The following is a 10,578-nucleotide window of genomic DNA, read 5'->3' on the forward strand; positions in this document are numbered from 1 at the left end:
GTGAAAAAATATCTGCGTTTACACGGAAATGGGGAGGGACTGAAAGGTCGTAGTGAGCACTCACGTGTTGCGTAGCGTGATGAATTTTGCTTTTCATTAAAAAAATCGTTGTCATGTAAACGGCCACTTAAAGTGCTGATACCAGGGGCGGTGTCACGGGTGAGCTCAACAGTCCCTGGCCCACCCACTTTCTGACAGGCCCACCCCAAACTCTTCTTTGAAAAAAATTCTTTCAGTCTTTCTTTTTCTTTCTTTCTTTAACTACTTTATTTATTTATTTATGTATTTATTTATTTATTTATTTCATTTTTTGTTCTTCTTTCTTTCTTTAACTTCTTTCTTTCTTTGTTTTTCTTTCTTTCTTTAACTTCTTTCTTTTCTTTCTTTCTTTCCTTGTTTTTTTATTTTCTTTTTTTCTTACTTTTTCTTTTTTGTTTTCTTTCTTTTTCTTTTTTCTTTCTTTATTTCCTTCTTTTTCTTTCTTTCTTTCTTTCTTTCTTTCTTTCTTTCTTTCTTTTTTCTTTCTTTCTTTCTTTCTTTCATTCTTTCTTTTTTTCTTTATTAATCAATTAATCTATCCAGAAAAAAAAAGGTTTTAAAGAGGAACATTATAAAATTTTGTCACTTTGGGCTTGTTTTGTTAATGATAGATACCCCGTTTTTTTTAAACGGGCCAAGTTAGGCAATCCTTTCAGCCTCAGGTTTTACAGACAGAGCCAGAGAATGATTTTGTAAAGGACTGAATTTTTGTCTTAATTTAACTGTGTTCATGTTGCAGCTCTTACAGCTTACAGAGGGATTTTCAGTCTGTGTCATCATGACCGCAGAAGCAGCATTTAGCTCCTTTCATTCAGACGAGTTAGCGTTTTTGAAACGCTAAATTTAACCTGTTAGCAGCATCAAATGTAAGGTTGTTCTGTGCTCAGTTTTTAGAAACGATCAAGTTTGGACCTTTACAGAGAAATGGTTTTGGAGTCAATAGCAACCATGCTAACTGGTGACTCTCAGCAGACAGTGTCAGTGATTGACGGCTGAGAGTCACCAGTTAACAGGGTCACACTTTACACTGAAACACCACTGACGTCTGTGGGTGAATAATTAACGTAGTTTCTGGTTCTTTTATTATGAACCAGGTCTCAGACTCAGCAGTCTGTGTGCTCTTTTTGGTCTTGGAAGGTTTCTGATTTATTGACACGTTTGCGTTCTGGTCTGTCACAGTCTGGTAAGTGTCCACGGATAATGTAGTCATAAGCGTGGAGTGACAGTTGTGTGTTTAATTCCTCTCTGGGTACACGCTGGATTTCTCCGCTAAAAAACGTCTGTCCACCTAATATCTGTCCACTAACTGCTATTTCACAAACCTGGGAGCCGTTAACCGTCTGTCAAAGTGATGATATTTAGTTTGAAAATGTGTTTTTGGTGGTTAACTCCTTCATGTCAGTTGACAAACCACAAATAATTTCTCTATAATACACGGAAAGTTGGCGAGGGGTGGCGCAGCCCGAAGAGATTAGACTCTTTGATTCTGCCCAGTTTTCTGAGTCTGACCTCTGAGATGCAGAGTAAGTTGTTTGTAGTTTTATTATTGAATAAAGAAATGAGTCATCCATTGGTGTAACTCATTATTCGACGGCTTCTTTCTTCACCAATCCAATCCTGACTCAAAGTGTTATGCTGTTATATTTCTGCGCCGTGCTGAGGAATATCTGGCTTCGCTGTCAGAGCGAGAACATAAAAACACCTTCAAAAAGCTGAAGGTGTCAAACTACAAAGCCGGGCAGAAACGCTCTCTTTGACTCTGTGCTGTAGACTCAGCAGGCCAGCAGCTGTGAGAGACGTGTAGCTGCTGCTGCGGTGAGTTAAAGAGTAACTGTGTAACCTCAGACTGGTTAGAGCGCTCTGAAGTGTGTTAACGACACACTGACACGACAGCAAACAGGCAGCCGCCGCAGATTTACTCCAAATTATCTGTATCAGCCTCCGTAGAGCCAGGGCTGCCAACCAGCCCAGTGTTTGCTGGACGTGAGGGTGGTTACATCTGATGCAGGGTCACGAGCCAGCGCTGCTCACACACACACACACACACACACAGACGGCCAGAGGGCGGCCCAGCATCTGGTGTGTGTGTTGTGTAGCTGCGCCGAAGCCGGGCATTAAAAGAGAGCGCCCCAGACGGAGCCAGAGAGGATCAGCCGCCAGTGAAGACAGAGCCAAGGACTGGACAGCAGTGAGGGAATGTAGATACCCCGAGTGTGTGTGTGTGAGTGTGTGTGTGTGTGTGTGTGTGTGTGTGTGTGTGTGAGAGGACTACATCTGGTATGTGGGTGGACTCTGATTCTGCTGCACCGTACAGGAATCCTCTGCAGACCTCAGCTGACCTGTGTGTTCACACACGCTGCAGGTTGAGGATCAGCATCTGGAGACTCTGCTGCTGCGAAACACACCGAGCCTCTTTCTCTGATGTCATCTTTGAAATAAAGTTTGTTTTTTAATCCAGGACTTTTTCTTTTTTTAGATCTTTTCCCCAGTTTTCATGGTCGGGTCAAATTCTATCGGGGAAATATGGATCCAATTACAGCACGTTATGTCAACAAAAGTCTTTAAGATCAGGGTTCTTAAACTTCTTTAGACCAAGGACCATTTCTGGGATAGACATTTTTCCAAGGACCCCGTCGTTATCGTAACAATGATAAACTTAGTATTTGGCAATGACAGAATTATGCTACACTTATACTTTACAAGCAATTCATTTTGTAAACTGAGGAAGTCTTACCTCTGAAGCAGTGGTGTGCACAGAGGGGGGACAGGGGGGCAGTAACCCTCCTCACAGTAGTCGTTGAAAAACACCTGCTGAGGGCCGTTTATATGACAACAGTTTTAGGTTTAAATGCAAAAGTTTTGTTGCGTTTCAGCCTCACGTTTACACAGAAACAGCGTTTCAGCCGACCTAAAACGCAAACTTTTGAAAACGGCCCCCAGAGTGGGATTTTTCTGAAACGCTGACGTTGAATCTGCTGACAGTCTTTCAACAAAATGAGCATCTGTTGCTCCACTTTTGCATTTGGTATTATCCAATACACCAGATGATCGGCCCAACTCTACTTCAGAGGAGATCTACCAAAAGCTGCTTCTGGACAAGACAGTTATAGCACCACCTAAAGGTCTGGCATGCTCACTACAGCGTTTCTGTGTAAACACAGATTTTTTTTCACTGCGTTTTAGCATTTTAAGGTGAAATGTTGTCGTGTAAACGGGGCCTGAAGTGACCACTCAGGAGCCAAAACGTGCCAAAAGGCCATCCTGGTTGGCAAAACGCACCTGACTGCCCTCTTGGCTGGTTAAAATATGACAAACTGCCCTCCTGGGGGGCAAAAATGCACGCTATGTGGGCCATTTTTTTTTTTTTTTTTTTTGCTCTTGCCCTTTGAAAAGTCTGCACACCACTGTGCCAAGGTGTTTTTTGTTTTGTGTTTTTTTTTTTTTTAATTTTCTGTCTTATTTATTTATTTTTTATTTATTTATTTATTGTTGTTTTTTGTTTGTTTGTTTTTAATTTTCTGTTGTTGCGTATAATGAAGTGATAAACACGTCATGATCATATAAGACTTGATCTGGCACCAACTTTATTTGGCGGGAGAATTTGAAAAAGATCAGTTGATACTTTGGTGCAAGAGATCCTGGTTTGTTGATGTATTTTTTTAACAATATAGCAAACTTTTACAGTACTTTTTAAATTATTCCGCAGACCCCCTAAGCTGTGGTTTGCGGACCCCTGGGGGTCCTGGGACCCCACTTTGAGAAACACATCCGGGAAAGTTTAGCCATGAGACACAAGATCTTTCCTTTTCCTAGAAGAAAACAGTTTTTTGGCAAGAGTCACGTCTTAATGACAGTGGGTGACGGTGCTCATGGGAAACTGAGTCTCTATGCTGGAAAAGCAGTACCGATTCTGGCCACAGGTGTCACTGCAATCAACACCAAATGGATAGTCCTCACAGAGCCTTTAACGATTGGATTAAAGACTCAATAACTGTCTCATGTCAGAACTGTAAACAGGAAGGCAATGCTAGTTGGGTTAGCCTAGCTTAGCATAAACATATAATGTATTCTTGAGCTGACTCTATGATTCCCAATGTTTTTAATGATCCAATCACTGAAATTTTATAAGTCATCATAGATTTTTTTGACCATCTTGATCAATTCTGTGGTTGTTTCTTATTTGGTGGTAGATTTTTAGTTAATCATTAAATCTGGTATATACATTTCATTTCAATAAAGCTTATTTTGGGTATAGAATTTTGAGTATAGAACTTTATATCTAAGTATTTAATGTTTTGGCCTCTTGTTGAATTTTCCTGCAGTCATTTCTGCCTCTTTTGATGCATATTTGAATCTGAATCACTGTGTTTAGTGTAGTTGCAATCTCTTCGTGTAAATCCAGCATCTCCAGCAGCTCTTTTCTCTAATTTTTGCAGGATTTGTGTCTCTTCATAGACACATGTTGTCCATTAAAGCTTGTTTTGCACGTTTTTCCAGCCTTTTAATGTGTTTTATGAGATTTATCAAACGTGTCGGTGAGTGAAGCACCTCAGCGAGGTCAGACCGAGACATGATGAAAACATCTTCACATCAAGAGTGTTTTTCTCCTTTTTCAGAGACTGCAGGTATCTGTGTGTGTGTGTGTGTGTGTGTGTGTGTGTGTGTGTGTGTGTGTGTGTGCGTGTGTGTGTGTGTGTGTGTGTGTGTGTGTGTGTGTGTGTGTGTGTGCTCAAAGGGAGAGCACTTTCAGGATTGAGTGTACGACTGAAAAGAAAAACACAAGCTGAGAGACGGAGAAGAAGAAAGCCATAAATTCTCTGTTGCTATGTTACAGACGTTCACACAAATCCTGCGCTGGAGTTTGGAGCCACCTGATGATGTGCAGCCTGACAAATAAACTGCCCTTTCAACAACACACACACACACACTTCTAGCTCTCTCTCTCTCACACACACACACACACACTGAGTCAGTGAACAGTTTGTGGAGAGGCTGCAGACGCTGTAACAGACACTGAGAGGAAGAACAGAAGACGGAGATGAACTCATTTGTGGTTGTTGACCCGGCGGCGGCTGAGCTTTCCCATTTCCTCTCTGTCACTGAGACGCGTCCTGCAGCTGCTTTCCACTTTCTTTTCCTGACGTTTAATGTCTTTTACCTAATCCAAGCATGTGCAAGGTGTTACTGCTTTTGTCTGTATCTTTTTTCTCTGCTAGCTCAACCACATATTTAAAGCCAAAACTCACTAAAATCTGCAAAAACCTCAGACGTAGAAAAACTCTAGCGTGATTGTGCTTTCGTGAACCGGCGCAGCATAAAGCTTCCTGACTGTATTCAAAACCTCAGCCCCTGCAGTGTGTTTGTCCTGCACACATGAAAATCACTCAGCATGTTTGTGAAGTCTAGATCTTTAAAAAAGTCTCTTATAGTCATGGTGAAAACTCAACAGGAAGTCAGCTTCTGTCACTTTAATTTCAAAATAATGCCTGTTTTTGGATCCCGGCCTCACCTTCTAACGCCTAAAAGTCTTTTCTGCTCTTTCTGAGGGGAAATCTGTTCCTGTAGTTTACTCGTGTTCACAGGGGGCCTCACAGTCGCTCAGTCTCTAAAATGCCAAACAGTACAGCAGCTATGTATGAACCCAGCAGGAGGGACGGTGTGAAAAGGTCAAGTGTTGACAATGCTGTATCGGCAGCAGGGTGACAGGAAGAACGGTCAGGCTTTGGAGGAGCTGCAGCCGCGGAGCTAAAGCATAAAGTTTACAAAGGAGAAAGCTCACACTGGTTTGTCACTCAGTTTGTGAGGTCGATGTAAAAACAGAGAAATCACTGTGACTTTTTCAACTCAAAGCAAACAAACTTTCTATTTTTCAGCTTTGATACTGTGAAAAAAATCTGGTTTAGCCTTTCTGCTAACATCTAAGATCAGTCTGAACTGAAAGATTAAGCGCCTGAGCATTGTTAAACATTTTCAACTATTATGCTATTTTATTTACATATCCCTCGTAAGACGCTGTAGTATCGTACAATACTGGAATAACAGTTATCATATCCACAGTGGTGTAAAGGAGTACTTTGGTAGGTTTTGGGAGCATCTGCACCGAACTTTAGTTTCAATTTGTTTTTCTACACCCATTATTTTATATTTTTGCTACTTTAGCTTTTACTTCACTACATTAAAAAGAAAAAAATGTCACTTCTACTCCTCTACGTTTTCATTTCCACCGTTGTTACTGGCAACAAAATAAAATGTTAATTATCAGAAATGCTTTTAATTTGAGTTACTTTAAGACTTTTGATCTAGTGATTTTTTTGTGCGTGACTTTCACTTTGACTGGAGTAGATTTCAAGTGAGATAACTTTACTTATACTCAAGTATGGCTTTTAAGCACTTTATTTACCACTGCACATTTATGGTCCTATATGTTTGTAAGTTTTCCTTTTTTTAAATAATTAATTCAGATTACTGCCACCTGCTGGTGTGGAGGTTAACTTACTGCACAGTGTCTTCTAGAGATAGACTGATGTGGATTTTTGATGGGATATCGATACTGATTATCAGTAGGCAAGGAGGCTGATAACTGATATTTGAGGCCGATATTCATTTGCAGTCAAAGTGAAAGTATTGGCATTAAAAAAATTTAACAATACAAACTCCAACACTTAGCTGCATTCAAATACCTTCAAGCATATGTTTATCAAACAGCTCCCAAGCTCAGCAGCATATTTTATAAAGTTAAATGAAAATTTAAAAAAATAAATAGCTAAAGTTTTCTGCAGTAAATAAAGTTTTACAAAAATTCTGTGTAACTGCAGTAAAAATAGACAGGATTGAGTTTGTGCTGATTTTTACAGGCATGTTATTAAGTTGAACTGGTTTTCTGTTTGGTTTTACATGACTGATTTTAAATGACCATCTGGGGCTTCCATAGGGCAGAAAGGTACAAATTATGTGCAGAGAAGCATCAGAGTTAAAACAACAGTTTTGTGGGTTTCAGAATGGGTTTCATGTCAGCCTTTAAATTTAAAAAAAGGCAGATGCCAAATATCAGCCCCAATAATCGGCCCAGCAGATAATCAGTCTATCTTCAGAGTGTTGAATACTACTTTTTGACTCTTTAAGGTAACTTCCCTTGATTTTTTTATTGTTTTTTTTTTTTTTTTTTTTTTTTGCAAGTGAATCTTTAAATTGAGTTGCAAATGAAGAATGGTCACACGTGCCGAAACTCTGCAATACTTCTCCCTTTAACACATGAATATAATGTGATTTTTTCCAGACATTCAAGGCCTGAAATGTCAAGAACTTGCTGATCACGCACCTCACAGACAGGGACAAGCTCTCACAAATCAATGTGCACATTAAGAAGGGGGTTAACAGTTATGGTGATTGTTCCTGTGTTTCTGTCGCAACAAGAAGAACATTACACCTTCAGCCTATGATGTTTACAGCATCACTGTGTCAGTAATAGCAGCACTGTGTGGTGACAGGAGTTGCCTTTTCCAGGAATGTGCCTCCACTTAGCCTCCTATCTCTTTTTGTATCAGAGCTGGGAAAGGGCTGATCCCAGAAAAGCAACTCAGCAGCAGCAGCAGTGACACAATGGCTCCAAATAAGAGCTGATAAAGCAAATAGTCTGACCCTGACACATCCTGACATGCTGCTCATTTTAACGCAGGCTGACGTAAATACAGGGGATGTAGCTCTGTGGAGGAACAACAACAAAAACTCATGTTACACAACTTTTCAGATGACAACAATGAAAGGTGTGTAAGAATAAACACACCTCTCTATTCGGAGAGTTGTTTTTCTTTTTGTTTCTACATGTTTTTGCTTGATATTAGATGTTTACTTCAATAAAAACCAATGATGGGCAGATTGACAGCATGTTTCAGGGTTTAAATCCTGAAACTACCTCTTCCTGCTGCTACACACGCTTTGTGTTTGGAAACTGTAAAGCCCTGACAGCGATAAGCCGCATTATCCTGAAGCGGGATAGGAAGGATAGAGGAGGGACATTATCATCAAGGCGGCAACACTAATATGGATGATTTCCGGTCACACTTTTCAAAATAACATCTTCAGTTTGCAATGAATAATTCAGTTATCATGTTATATGATTTTATTTCGTATTAAATGAATATTTAAGAGCTTACATACGTTAAATAATACGAATTTGTCGTAGAATATTGCGTAATATTTCGTAAATACTCATTTTTGAATCGTTTCATCCTTTTACTTTGAAAACCTCATCCCCTACATCCGCGTTCAGTGTAGTTCCGTTTAGCTTCACGCTCCGTGCTACAAAGGTAACTCCATAACTCTCTCGTAGGACAGAAAACAAAACATAGGTCATGACTTTATTTGAAACGAACACGAAAATACCGTGACAACGTTTGAGTGTGTGTGTCGAGATTTTTTCTCCTGGTACAACGTATAAAAACAGGACATTTCGATCCATTTGGAAGCTACAAATGCAGCAGAAGCAGCTCCGTGCTCTTAAAAGTGATTGACAGACACTGACAGCCAATCAAGAGCCTCGGAATTAGAGCAGGCAGCCAATAGCAGGAGGTGATTGGTGCTCCGGCCGCATTGATTCCAATGCGGGAGGCAGCATTGGGGGTTTCGAGGGTGTTAAGTTACAGCATTCAAACGACAAATAACCGGAACTACGGGTAGTTAATCTTTAAAATAAAGATTAGATGGCTCTTCAACTATTAAATACTTGTTTGAATAAAAGTAGGCACAAAAAAACACAATTTTATCACTCAATATAACAGTTGATACACTTAATTTTGAGGGAAAAAATGGTGTTATAACAGCTGAAACCGTTATCAACTTAACATCCTAATAAGAAGTATCCCTGGAAACTTCTGGAACATGCAATTAAACATATCAATGTGCTTTTTTGATGTTATACAACAAAAATGGCATCATGGGATTCTTTAGTCTGGCTTTTTAAGATTGTTGGAAGGACAAAAATACACTTTTTTTTATAATTCAGATTGCTGAATAACTCAAATTATAAGAGGTAAGGGTTTGTGTTGTTTTGAGGCTGTTTTGTACTTTGTACTTTATTTTTACTGTCACTCTGAGCTTTAGTTTAATTTTTTTACGAGATAACATAAATGTTTCCAATCAAATTTATCTTTCTTTGACTATTTGTTTAGCCTACATTCATGTTTTTGTTACTTGTATACGGTTTTTTGAAAAAATTTTAATAGTAAACCGAATATGAAAAAAAAAAAATACATAACGGTGTGATAGGTATCAACATAGGAAACTTACTGGAAGAATTGTGCGACAAAAGTCTTGAATAATTTATGTTTTATTTCATCCCACGACATTTAAGGGACTAATTTACGCTTATAACTCGGACTTTTATTTTGTAAGATGATACCGGAAACACCAATGTTTTGCTCCCGCGCTTGAACGTTAGTGGGTTTGGCTAGGTAGGCCTCGGTGAATACAAATAAGCACAAAGTTTACAATGATAAAAACCACCAGAACCTTACTGTAAAACGTTAAACTACGGTGTTACTGACCCCAAACCGCCCAACACAGCCCCGTTACCCACGGCGCCATGTTTGTTTTCACTTTGAAAAGCCACCGATAATGAGCTACCGTCATTCAGCCCCACGGTAACGCGACCGTCTGCTCTGACAGATGCATTTCTCGGTCTCGATAACTTCCATCTGTCCCAACATCAACTGCGAACCCCGGGGGTGAGGCTCACCTTGCTCTACACTCGACACGTCCTCCTCGATCACATCGCTGCAGGTAATATCCCCCTGGATAAACTGGAGCAGAAAGCGTCCATGGTCCCGTACCAGGAAGTCCAGAGCACTTCTCAAACTCTGTGTGGGAAGCGGAGCAGGATCCCAGCCAGGTAGCAATGCGCCGCCCGCCGGGCTCATCTGACCTCACCGGGCGGATGATGATGGTGCTGCTGCAGATCAGCCTGCGACACTTCTCATTACCACCCAGCGAGCCACACTCACCTGGGCAGACAGTCCTAACCCTTAACCTGGTCTGAGGAAAATATGTTTCTAAAAGTATTAAAGACAAAAATGTTTGACTTTATTTCATTCTCTCAAGAAAAATAAACATTTAATACAAATAAACAGAAATCATGAACATGAATGAAAGGGAGCAGAGAGAATAAAGGTCCCTATTATAACTGCCCCTTCTCTTTCAAAATATTAATAACAAAGCACATCGTAAATAAATAAATAAATAAAAAGCTGCAGGCAAACATGGCTTATTACACTTAGTTTTTTCTTGTTCCCAAACAAAAAAAAAAAACAACTAACAAGAACAAAGATCTGTTATAAAAAGATCTCTATGTTAACTTCTTTTATTTCCCAACACTTCTCCTCATATTTTCTTAGCATACTGGCATACTGGTGTTGATACTGTTTTTAAAGATATACTTTGTTTTTATTGCCCACGCTGTAACATAATGTTCCTTAAACTTGGTTCTGATTTTTTATTTTACTTACTTATTTATTTATTTATTTATATTTATTTATTTATTGAAAT

At 39.6% G+C, this 10,578-nt stretch overlaps 1 protein-coding gene across 1 annotated transcript in view; it reads right to left on the minus strand.

Annotated features, from left to right (window-relative positions):
- The window catches only part of usp6nl (USP6 N-terminal like), a 93,685-nt gene extending 83,701 nt beyond the window's left edge, over window positions 1–9,984 (minus strand). The window contains exon 1 of the mRNA XM_074698461.1: window positions 9,773–9,984. The gene's annotated coding sequence lies outside the window, so the exon portion shown is untranslated. The remainder of the gene's footprint in view (window positions 1–9,772) is intronic.
- Between the last annotated feature and the right edge of the window lie 594 nt (window positions 9,985–10,578).

The sequence above is a fragment of the Halichoeres trimaculatus genome, unplaced genomic scaffold, assembly GCF_033239565.1.
Source record: "Halichoeres trimaculatus isolate MK-OKI-2021-1 unplaced genomic scaffold, fHalTri1.1 fHalTri1_scaffold_21, whole genome shotgun sequence".
NCBI lineage: Eukaryota > Metazoa > Chordata > Actinopteri > Labriformes > Labridae > Halichoeres > Halichoeres trimaculatus.